Raw genomic sequence first — 13,448 nt, 5'->3', positions numbered from 1 at the left:
TTACTTATATTTCACTGTTTGACGATGAAGATTCTGCAACTGATCACCTGCTTGCATAACGTTCTCAAACAGCAGTACTACTTCCTCCCGGGTTCTTGTCACAGGCTCTCTGTACTCAATTAGGATTAGATCAAGTTTGTAAAAGAACATTTAGTTTTGTAAATTTACATTTACAGATATGAATATAGGTCATAACATAACTTCATGCACCAAGTCTCACATCTATCCCACTAATGGTTTCGGAGAAAAAGAGGTTTGAATATTGTCTAATTATTGTCACTTAATCCAAAATTGGTTTATGAATCATCTTGCTTTCAACAAATCTGATAGAGGACCAAACCAAGGTCATGTGTGCAACATTTCACTTCACTGCACCAAATGGTTTCAGAGAAGAAATAATTTCATATTTTTTTCAAGTCCAATATGGCTACCAAACCTTGTGACTGATCGAATTGTCTTTTACAAATCATAGGTCATAACATAAATGTATGCACCAAGTTTCACATCTGTCCCATTAGTGGTTTTGAAGAAGAAGAAGATTGAAAATTGTCTAATAATTGTCACTTTATCCAATATTAGCACCAAACTATATGATGTATGACTTGAGGGACAACTTCATATAGTAGCATATCAAGTTTGGTGATTTTCTTTCCAAGTAGTTTTCATTCATGGGCATTTGAAATATATGGCGAGAAAACAAAAAAAAATATGTTGTTTTTAAAAAGGGGTCAGTGCTCCACAGACATCCCTCTCTCCCTCCCTCGTTTAACACAATTTATTGTCTCCACGTATTACTCATTCTCAACACAGTAACCACTTTGTCTCTCCCTCAAAACAACCACAACAACAACACTGCGCGAATGTGTATCCTAGGAACCGAACATACCGTAATTACTTGTAAAAGGACTATTAAAAATGCTGAACTTAACAGCACTATCTGCAGGATGAAGCTCTGGGGCTTCCACCCATGCGCTGCTCAGTGCAATGTTGACAACGTAAGTGCGGAATGACATAGGTGGAGAGGACTGCAATGCAAGACACTTCACACAAGTAACCACAGAGAATAACAATGAAAAGAAAAAACTAATTTAAAAAAAGAGGTATGTCATCATGGCAATTTAGGCTAGTTTAGCTAATCTAGGTTTGACAAAACCTATGCGATCAGCAGCTGCTGTGTTCTCCAGAAGAACTGTTTGTTATTTGCGAATTGCACAGAGGGCAATCCAAGGCTTACTATTGCCTTTCATGGTGGTATTTCTCGGTGATTCCTTGCTACAATGAACAATCTTACAAAAAGTGATTTCCATTCCATTATTTTTTTTAATGTATATTTAAAATTCTGCCTTATATACAGATAGGTGACAAATTAAAGGAAAAAACAAGATAAAGTGTCTCAGTAAGGTGTTGAGCCACCACAAGCCGCCAGAACAGCTTCAGTGGGCCTTGGCATGGATTCTACGAGTCTCTGAAAATCGCTATTATTTTCAATGAATATTTATTAGGAGTGCGAACTGCGCACACTCTTTGGAGAATGCGCTTGCATAGTTCACACTCCGCTGTAGCTGACACGGCAGTGCTTGGAATACAATAATCATGTAAAATTATAGTGACAGTTCTAGGTGATGAAAAAATGACTACAAACCGATGGATCTTTCAGAAAAATGGTTTGATAGGGCAATCGAACATGCACAAAATGTTATTTTTTTATGATTTTTTTTACTTTTCTGAATTTCTCCATTGACTCCCAACAACGAAACTTCAGAGTTAGCACCCCGGTGACATCATAGCATATTTTTCCATCTCTGATTTCTGGTAAATAGAATGAGCTGGACATGAAAAACTCACTCCACGGAATATGTTTCTAATTATAGAATAACCTGAGAAATTATGGATTTTCGGTGGAGTTCCCCTTTAAGGCCACTGCACACTGGCTCTGACATGTAATTTGCAGTCAGTCATACGAAAAGTTGTCCATCAAGTCAAGGACATGACACATTGGATCCGTTAAAACCAAAACAAGTACACAGCCTTTCATGTTTCTTGCACTGGTGTGTGTCTCACAAGCTACACCACTGTTTCTTTGACTCAACTACAACAACAACAACAATAATAGTATTAACAATAATAATAATAATTAGCCTATAATACACTTTATTTATAACACGCTCTTCTCATACCCAGAGCGCTACAAGTCAAGCAAGTAAAAAGTAAAAACAGGCAACACAGCAGTAGCAACTCAAGAGTATTTAAAAAACTTGCAAGTTAAGACTACAACTTACAGTAAAGACATAAAGCAAAATGCATGTTTCAACATTAAACTTTCTTTGAAAGTGCAAATCTTTGTAAAGTCACATTTTGTTTGTTTATCTGTGCTGAACCAGACTTGTCTACACCGATAATGTCACCTACTACTTGCTGAAAGCTGCCAGTTGCAAAAAATTGAACACTAAACACAGCTTCATAAGTGTGGGTAAGGCATGACTGTGCATCGCCATTTTTCCCATTCATGTCTGTGAGGATTAATATGGTATACCACTTTCGTACACCTTACCAGAAACCTCTAAAAGGTTTTGCCTGTTTTTAAATACCTGTGGTATCCATGTTTTATGGTGCCAAACTAAATGAAGTATGCATAGTTCCTCCATTTAAAAAGTCATGTGGAATTAAATCGTATGACCTCAGATTTGAGCTCAGATCGAGCACTGATCCGTTTTATACAACAGAATTGAGATCAAGATCAAGATCGAAGCCCAGATCCAGGACTGGATCCCGTTAGTACAACTGGCCCCAGGAGAAAAAAATACCAAAGATTACTCTAATTTCTCTTAAAGAATGATGTGACTTGCATAAGTTTCCATCATCAGTATGTACATGAAGGTGATAACACTCTTGGCAAACTATCTGAGTCGTCAAAGAAGTAGGTGGTATTTCCTCTTATGTGGGCTTGCACATAGACAGATGTTTATATAAGTTGACAGCTATTTAAAAAAAGAAGGAAAAAATAATGTATGACAAAGGTTCTTTGCTGTGTTTCAAAAAGTGGGAAAGATATAAGTATCCAGAAAAATCAATTTGTTTGGAAGATAAATGTTTTGGGGGAAATTACTATCCCAGGGTTATATATTTAACTTTATATAACCAAATTCAGTAAACAAACAAAAAAATAATAATATACCTGGCAACCTAAATGTAAAAATAAGAATTAAATACAAAGTGCTTTGTTTCCCAATAAGATGTATATATGCAGCTTATGAAGTAAAAATAAAAATAATGTTTATGCTTTTCAGTCATAATAAAATAGCTAACATTAATTACAATAAAGTAGTTATACATTACCACCAACATGTTATATTTTTCAACACATATATGTCACATAAAGTCGGAAAAAAACAACATATGAATCAAAATTAACATGTATTGATGCTAAAGTAATACAAAAATGACTACAAAAGATTTAGAAGTGAGTAGTTTTTTTAGATTTACGATTATATGGTAAACTACTCACTTTTAAACACGTTGACAACATTTTTGGTATAGCTAGATATTACATTAACATTCTATTGATTCTATTGAATTAAGAAACAGTTCCCCCAGAGGGTGTTAGGAAATTAACTTTACCCCAGAAACACTTGAATAGCCTTATTTCAAAGTCACCGATAGGCCCCTGTGTGCTGTCAGTCAGTTGGCCCGCTTTCTGCTCCAGGTCTGCACTGCACACCGGAACAACGCCTTCTTTGCCTGGCTGCAATATAGCCGAAGGAGCGACCCCGAAAGTTGGGGGAACTGTTTCTTAATATCAGATAACCAAAGTTGTCTCCTCAACCCAACGTTATCTTTCAATTTCGAAACAACAGTTCCCCCAGAGGGTGTTGGAAGACGATGCACCCACTTTGTTGAGATTGAGGACATATCGGCAGAGACAGCCATGAGAACATAATGAACAGAGGATACCACTGTCAAGGAACTTACTGTAGGCGTCAGGACATAAGGAGTCTGCGGTGGCCACAAGTGGCTCAGTGGTGGAAGCGGGAGGAGGAAGTGTGAGACTCATCCATCTTCACTGAGTGCCACACTCACCAGCTGAGCGAGTGGAGCATGCAAGTGGTGGCGCCGATACAGTGAGGCACACCAACACCTGGGACGCTTTTGTGGCAGGAGGAGTGCCTAGCTGCTGTAAGCATGTCTCCACCTGGCAACGCCATTCAGAAAACAGCTAGGAGAGCAACTACACGCTGACAACCACACTGATACTGCACTGGGGCCCTGGGTCGAACCAATGAACATGTCACCGGGTCGTGCTGCAGCAGCAATGCGGGAGGTCCACAGGAGCAACACCGAACACTGCCGAACAAAAGCAGAGTGCTGGAGGACAAACACTGGTGTGCTGGGGACGCTGTTCGGGGTCCAGAAGGCCCAAGGGTAATAAGGCCACCAGCCAAAGTGGGGCCTGAAACACATAGGGGCCACTACCTGGACAAAGAGTGAAGCAGTGAAGCGATCTCAGCAAACTGAGAAAGCTAGATCTCCTACAGTTGCAGCCACAACTACCCACCCCAATGACAGCTTCCCCGCCTCCCCCACTATCCCACAAATGCACATGTGGGTCTATTCCAATAATGTTTTGATTGAATCTGACGCTACTTTCCATGTCCCCACAGTCCATCAACTACCATGAGCAATTCTCTGTTAAGCTGACACAGTTGTGATTATTTTGAAACATTTCATGGGAAGAATAAAATCCAAATGTAAAGTCTAGCTATCGGTTTCATCAATCTGTTCTATAAATGCATTGCTATAGGTTAAAGACAGCCAACAAACATCAATGGCAACAGTATGAATCCAATTAATCTCATAACCCACCAAGCATTTGAATGCATTATCTTCTGTACTTCATTCAAACAAGTTACATTTTCTCAGCTTCTGTGATGAATTTGTAACTCTTTAGTTTCTGAGCTTTAGAAAATGTTTACCAGAACCAAAGAGAACAGAACTGTTATTCTTTAACACAATGCAGGATGATACTGCTGACCTGCATGTGTGATGATTGCCACTTTCCTGCTTTGCCACATGCTGGATCCAATAGTAAGTCATGTTGCATTCTGCAGCAGATCAAGGGGTGCTAAAATCACAGGAAAGCCAATCTATTACAAAATTTTTCCTGCCTGAATGACAGAAAATTGCAGGCTGGCCATTAGATAGAATTGTTGTTCTGTAAAACATAAAAAATAAAAATAAAAATGTATCAAATTAGTACTGACATTTTGACTGTCCACTACATGCAAGCTTTGGTGTTTCTTCTTTACTGTTTGGCAAAGCAAATGCAACACCTTTTCCAATGGTTACAAGAGATAAATAAAAGTACTATTATTATAATGTATAATAATAATAATAATAGTATGGATTAACAGTGACTAAAATGACATTCCTGTTACCAACAAAGAGCTCCCTTTCTGGAAAATTATTGCTTAAGAGCAGGGATGCTGTTTGCAATGTTATATTGGGGACGCTTTCAGAACATAGTGTTCCAGAAATATACCAGCAGGTTCATTTGTAGCACAAGCCAGGAAGCACTTATTCAATCAAAATGATCCAATCAAATGAGAATGCAGGGTATATATTACTTTTTGCTTATTTTTAGATGGTCATTTCATTTTAGCCTGGCCTGTGGTACACTAATCATGATCAGCTTTTGAAATGAAAGATATTAGCAACTTCAATCTAAGAGTAATAATTACATGAAGTTCAATCAATCTGAACTTTATGCATCTTATTCCAATATTTAATTTAATTTAATATTCTGGATTTCTATAATATACACTTTGAGTTTTTATAATGTTTGATTACAAAATTTCAATTTTCCAGTTTCAAATCTGCTTCTTGACTTGTGTTGTGGTTTCTTTCATTTTCTTATTCTTTTTTTTTACCTGTCGTTTAAAAAAACACTGTCTATTAAGCAGTAAATACAGGATATCTGTCCAGGACCGCTAGTATCCATAAATCCATAAATCTATTGTCACATATACATCTTTGAAAAATGTAACAAATGCAATATTGTAATTGTAACTGATAATATACTTAATAAATATAAATATTATATGCATTCAGCTATATATATATATATATATATATATATATATATATATATATATATATATAATGCATTCAGCTAATGGGAGAAACTGAGAGAATTAAGCAGTCTTGCTGCATCAATACAGAAATATTCTGTGCATTGAGCAGGGCAGAAACACAGTTTTCCAGAGCAGTTTATGAAATGAGCTGGCATTAAGAAAACTGAACAAATCACAGCTGGGTTTATTCAACTTAAAATGAGGGGTGGAACCCATAAGAAGTCTATGTTAGAACCAACCTGAAAAACACAGAAGCTTTTCACTTTAACATAGGTTAGTTACTAACCTATGATAGAAGATCATCCATCCAGACCTTGTGTTAATACGAAACATTATACGGCAAAATGTAATATGAAATTACAAAACAAGATCTTATAAAATAAACAATAATAATAATAATAATAATAATAATAATAATAATAATAATAATAATAATAATAATAATAATGGCAATGTCATGATGATTCCAGTAAGTACTTATTTTAGATCACTGCTGCTGTGTCTATACTAGACCAAATCAAATCTTGACCTGCCTGCCAATAGCAAATAACAGACTTCTACCCTATCACAGTTTGATTTATAACTAGCAGAAAGTGTCTTACAGGAATACATTAAATGTCCATGGGGTATAGACTATTTGGGGTAGGTCAGAGTGTGTATTAGGTCTAGTCCATAATCTAATAAGAAATGTTAAAAGGGTTACAAACTAAATAAACTTGATGAGGTAATGCAATGATATATGATGATTGTGGGAACAAATTAGAACAGTTTCATTTTTATTTTCTTTAAAGAAAGAAACTTAGCTGTAATTGAGAGCTTAGGGGAGAAAAAATAATACTAAAATAATAGTATCCAGAGATTACACGGACAGTTGTTGAGCCTAACAGTAGCTGTGTTTACAATACAGATTAAATCAGGTAGCTGTCAAACGGTTGTCTTACCTTAACTCTACACTTGAGCAAACCTTTTCTACTGCATGTCTGACTAAAAACAGTGCAGTTACATCATGATCAGGGGAATAGAATGCTCCAATTCATCTTACATACATCATTGTAAACATAGCTATTGTATCTGTCTGAGTTCAATCATTATTGTTCACTGTCAAACGGAACGTGCTGTACTAATGCTAACCCTGACTTCAACATTTGGTTGACATCAGGACAGAACAGACAGAAATGCTGGAATAAGCAATGCATTTGCCATTTTTAAGTGATCTTTAATTTTCAACTTGTCAGAAACTGTTGCAATCTGTACTGCTTGTTATTTTAGTTTTCCTTCTGCCACATTTTCTCCATGCAATGGTGTAAGAACTGTTACATAGATTAGCTTGAAACCTCACAGATGTCTTTCAGATATACCGAACTCATACATATTGAATAAGCAATCTGGTTTAGAGACCTGTAGCCTGTTTAAGTTTCCCCTTTCAATATTCCATGCAATTCAACAACAACAACAACAAATCCACAAAACACAGTTAGCTAAGGTATAAGAAGGTGTTTTTTGTGTGCATTTTATTTATTCCAACTGGCTGCTACTCTGGATGTTGCTGCTTTTCTCTGAATACCTTTGCTGGGCCAATGTGAAAATTGGTATACATCACTGGTGAATCAGGATAGTTCAAGAGAAGGTGCTGTGTAAAACAAGATTCCTGCCAATGGCTTACAGACATTGGCCATCTGTCGAAACCCAGACATTAAAGTATTTCCATGGCAAATGCAGAAAATCAGTCATATCCCAATATTGCTTTCCTAGAAGCCAACAAAAGATGTCTAGTTATTACTATGTAGTCTTTCCAATATTCTACAATATTGGTTTAACTGTTACACTGTTTATATTCAAAATCCTCAAGTCTTTTGGAAAAAATGAAAGGAAGGAGCTTACCTAAGGTATGTGAAGCCCGCTCTTCTTGGGAGTCTGCTGTTTTCATATTTAGATCTTCATCACAACCATCAACCAGCTGAGATTGTATCATTATAATCATATTGAACTTGACATTCTGGGCTGCAACTACATGCTGATCCTTGAATTGAAGATGGCTGCCATCCACCAGTTGAAACTTTGTACAGTTGAATGTGAATGAACAAAGTGTCTACTTTTGATTTTTTTTTTTTTTTTAAACCCATCCAATGATTCCAGTCTGGCCAATTTTACATTACATTATTTGTCATTTAGCAGACACTCTTCTCCAGTGCAACTTACATTTGTACCCATTTATATAGCTGAGCATTTTACTGTAGTAATCTAAGTGAAGTACCTTGCTCAAGGGTACAACAGCACTGCCCCCACCCAGGATTTGTACTTATAATCTTCCAGTTATGAGTCCAGAGCCCTAACCACTGCTCCACAGCACACTAGGACTAACTTTATGAGCATACGCAGAAGTTTTCTGATATGGAACTCTATAACCCAGCAATGGTAATGTGTGAATGGTGGGTTGAACAGTTAATCTCTGCGTTAATAATATATGTTTTCTGTAATTGAAGTAGTATGTAGTAAAAGGAGTATAGAATTTATTTTGGCTAAGACTAAGAGGGATGCAAAGTGAGAGTGCTGGGAAAGTGTGTGTGTTGCTATATACTTATGCATGGGAAGTCCAATGTCAGGCGTGAGATTAGGGTTGTCCTTCTCCCAAACCTCACTTTAAAACTCCATTTAATGTAGATTACTGCGGATTCAGGGTTTTCAAATATAGATATTCCTAAAGAATCTATACTGAAGATTCCACCCTGTGTTTTGCCAGCCCATGAAAGTCATTGGTCTACTTTTAAAAGCAGATACATAATTTTGATTACATTTTAATTACCTATAAAAAGCAGTTACTATGTGGGAGTCACATGTGTGCTTTAAACTAGTGCTTTAAAATGTAGTATCGCCATGAACAAAATAAATAATTGTTTTTTGGAGATTTTTTTACTTAACAGAAAATTAACAAAATCAATTTTCAAGTTTGTAATAAATAAAGAGTAGGAAATGAAATGCAATCAGTATTATAGGTATACATATATCCTATTAATTACCCAATGACACTTAAAGCTTTATGATTTATGCCCTACAAGAAAAAGTATTTGTTTATTATAGACTTGATAGCCTGTAAAGAATCAAAGGCTATAGAGGCACTATATGCTTCCACCTGTCATTTCAACACTGTAAGCTTTGCTATTAAAAGTAATTGGGCAATGTTTTAACTCTAATCAGTATTAATGAACCACTAGAACTGTGGATCATCCTCATTTTCATGTAATGGGGCTATGTGTGTGATTTATTAGGAGAGAGGCTGAGGGGGAGAAAAAAATCCCAACTTAAAAAGTAAAATCTTGTGAGTATAATATAAGACACATTGGTGGACCTGAGGTTATTTAACAGAGTAACAGTTGTTATACATTAAAGTAGTGGTATGGCTATTGATTTAACTAAACTTTAGTTATTTTTTGTGTCATACATATATAACATTTGGAAGAAATATTATTTATCCACATCTGTTCACATCATGGCATGTCAGTACTTATTCAGTTGGATTGATTATTTTACAGTGTAAAAAGTAATATTCTCAAGAATAGTATATATTAATACAATCATATGGCAGTCCTTTTCCATTAACTGAACTGTACATTTAAGCTTCCATATGACAGGTAAATTTTAGGCATTAATGTAATTATATATATATATATATATATATATATATTGTATTGCAATGCCATTTATATATTACTTACCTTATTAGGACATTGTTAAGTGCATCTGAAAAAATCTTTCAGTAAAGCATACTTTTAGCTTTTTGGCTGCATATCCTTCAGGTTTTGCTTTTCCTGCACGCACAGTCCCAAAGACAGGGGATTTGTCATAGCCTAATACTCTCAGCCAATGTCTAGTTAACACATCGTTAGTCGCAGTTTTTATTGCATTTGGCTATTTCATCACTTAGTATTTCCAGTCAAAACATATTCATTACATTAATTGAAACACTTCTGCTTGATCTGCTTCTACTTCTGCACTGAATCGGCAGCATTTCAACAATGCTTATTGTGTCTTATTATCATTAGTTATTAAGTGACTGTAACCACTTCTAACAGAAAAGATAATTAAATTCAATGGCATCTGGTGTGGTCGATATAAGGCTTCTGTGGACACTGGCAGCATGATTTTCAAAGGAGGCAAAATAAGAGGCTGGTTGTAAAGTGATTTCTAAAATTATAAATTAAGTGAGTTACATAAATGTCACTTTTGGAACATATTATTATTATTATTATTATTATTATTATTATTATTATTATTATTATTATTATTATTATTATTTCTTAGCAGATACCCTTATCCCGGACGACTTACAGCTTACATAAGAAACATTTCAATACATTACAAAGTGCAGAAAAAATACAAGTGCAGACATAATACCGTCCTAGATATGTGGTAATGGGAAGGTAGGGATAGGAGAAGTTGCAGTAAAACAAAAGAGGTTATAACAATACATATGTAGGCATGAGCATAATGAAGCATAGTTTAATAAGAAAATCCATAAAAGCAAGAGTGCTGAGCAATCCAAGGGATTAAGCTGCTGTATTACAGATAGAGTCTGAACAGATGTGTCTTGAGTAATCGCCAGCAGGAGGTCAGGGACTCTGCTGTCCTGGCCTCAGTGGGAAGGTCGTTCCTCCACTTAGGGGCCAGGGTTAAAAAGGAGCGGCTCTGGACGAAGGGGAGATGAGAGAGGGTTCAGTAAATCTTCCGACGCAGAAAGACTGGAGTGATCTGGAGGAAGTGTTAGGAGAGATGATTTGGTTGTTACAACAGTAGGTAAGAGTTGAAGTATTGAACTGGATGCAAGTCAAGATTGGGAGCCAGTGGAGGGAGTGGAGTAGTAGAGTAGCATGTCTGAATTGTGGCAGAGAGAATACCAGATGAGCAGCAGAGTTCTGATTAACTGGATCAGGCGGGTAGCAGATGCATGACAGAAAAACAGTTTTATGAATTAAAATAGTGAAAACAAAATGTGTTTGGTTCTCTCCTTCAGAAAAAAAGATTTTTCTTCATTCACAAATTCATTCATTCTGTATTAACAGAAAGATTTGGAGCTTCACTGTTAGTTATAGTTATACACAGAGAGGGTTGCTATGTAAATAGAAAAACATTCTTGGTCGGAAACTGTTCATAAATATTCTGCAAAACATTGCGTTATGAATATAATTATAACTGGAGGACAGCTACAGCAATTCAAAGAAACAGAAAACCATGGAAATCTTCATGTGCCTGCCTTCTTCACTTAATAAATACATAATTATGTGCTGTAAAAATATGGTATGCTATTTATAAACCAAATTACCAGGAATTTGTTAATGTCTCCTGGAAAGCTACTTATGTTAATTAATTAAATAAATACATCTTGTTGATTTAAATTTCTTGTGAAAATGTTATTAAACTGATACAGAATGAGACAAGGGCTTCTGAAAGAGGCATGTTAGATCAAGTATTGTTTCCTGATCTACAGAGATGCTAGCTACTTATTGATTAAAGGATCAATTTATTTAATAGGAAGTGGAGGTGTGTTTTTGTAACCAAATTCACATACCCTTAATCCATGGTAATCATTGTAAATCAAACTCTCTGTAAATAGAGTATTTGTTCATGCCAAGACTTCCATTAGTCTACATATTTATCTTTGGGATGACTTCATATATAGCATTATATGTGCCATAATTCCCGCAATCCACCTGTGCATTTGCAGTACACACAAAATAAAATACAGTTGAAGTTGGACCATGCTTTATTAAAAAAAAAGAAAAAAAAATGAATTCCTGAAGGTTTTAACATTGATGGATTTCTGTGGATTGAAATTTAATTTGAACAGCATGTTGAGTAATTATGCTAGACGGAGGAAAGCCAGTTATTTTTCCCACCAGAGAAAACACAAAAAAAGGTTTGCCTATCTAATGCTGTTAAACCTTTCACAGAATATCTTGGGCAGCAAAATCCAACTTCCTTTCATCAGTGAACCATAGGCGTGTTTTATCAACAAGAGTCTTCATTGCATATTGATTAATTTCATGTGCATGGCTGTCAATGAGAAGTATGGAACACTATTGCCAATAAATCAAGACAACATAAAAACAAGACAAAAACAGTTCTACCTCAAAAAATGTAGTTACTTCACACTGCAGTAATGGCTTTGATTTTAGAGTTTGTGAATAGTTTTTACTCAATAATTACTAGGACACTTCGAGACAGCAGAGTTTAAAATTTCCCCTCAAATTGAAAGAAATTAACGTAAATTATTACACATCTACCAAGATGAATGCTGATCAACTGTTTTGCTATATTGCAACTAATCCAAGTGAATGATGTGCTGATCAGTGTTTCTGATGTGATCGGTAGGGAACTTTAATGTAATTAATGTGCAAAATCACTACAGAAATGAAACCTAGAGAAAGCCTGCCAGTTAATCACATAACAGATTAATTAAAATCCTTATTAGGAATGGAAATATTTGAAGCTCTCCGCAGCAGGTGTCATGGATGGTACTGCAACTATTCTTAATTACATTGTTTATCACAGGTATTTTGTTTTATTAATGATTAGCATGTTATGTTGTTTTTCCTTGTTTTTCTTTCACAATTTATTTTATTGTTTGGTTTGTCATTTGTCATTGTCATTTATGCTTTGCACGTTTAATTATTTTTCTTTTGCCGAGTGCGCCTCATGACCCACATTTCCACGTGGACCCACCCGCATTCCTCCACCGAATTGCCCACACCTGCGCCCCGACCCGAGTGCCGGCTGTATCAGTGGCTGGTTTGAGTGTGGGAGAGAAGGAAGCCTGAGTGGCGAGACAGATCAGAGTGAGTGAGAGGCGAACAGGGAGGTTGGCTCATCCCGGCTAGAGTGAGGCCAGGCAGTGTAGAGGGAAAGGCAGGGAGGAGAGACAGAGATGAAGGGGATATGAGATCCGGCTCCCACCCGGCCACAGTAGGTGAAAGATGGTGGCACACCGGTGGCTGTGGCTCTGACCGTCTGCCGGAGAGTGCCGGGAACGGCGAATGGGAGTCGATGCCCCATGCCGCGTATCCCTGACTCCGTGCCTTGTGACCCCATTTCCTGTAGAGAGAGCAGCCCCAGTCAGTCTAGAGGTTGGAGAGAGTGGCCCCAGTCAGCCCAGAGGGGAAGAGAGTGGCCCCAGTCACAAGGAGACAGCAAGACAGTGGCAGTTTGGGTGCCCGGGTACAAATTAAAAATGTTGTGGGTGGAAGGCGTGGTGAATGGCAGGTGGAGCAGATGAGATGGGTCCTCCAGGGCAGAGAACCTAAGTAACCATTGACATTATTATGATAG

This window comes from Amia ocellicauda, chromosome 13 (assembly GCF_036373705.1).
Source record: "Amia ocellicauda isolate fAmiCal2 chromosome 13, fAmiCal2.hap1, whole genome shotgun sequence".
Classification (NCBI taxonomy): domain Eukaryota; kingdom Metazoa; phylum Chordata; class Actinopteri; order Amiiformes; family Amiidae; genus Amia; species Amia ocellicauda.
Note: the sequence above shows the minus strand (reverse complement) of the source record.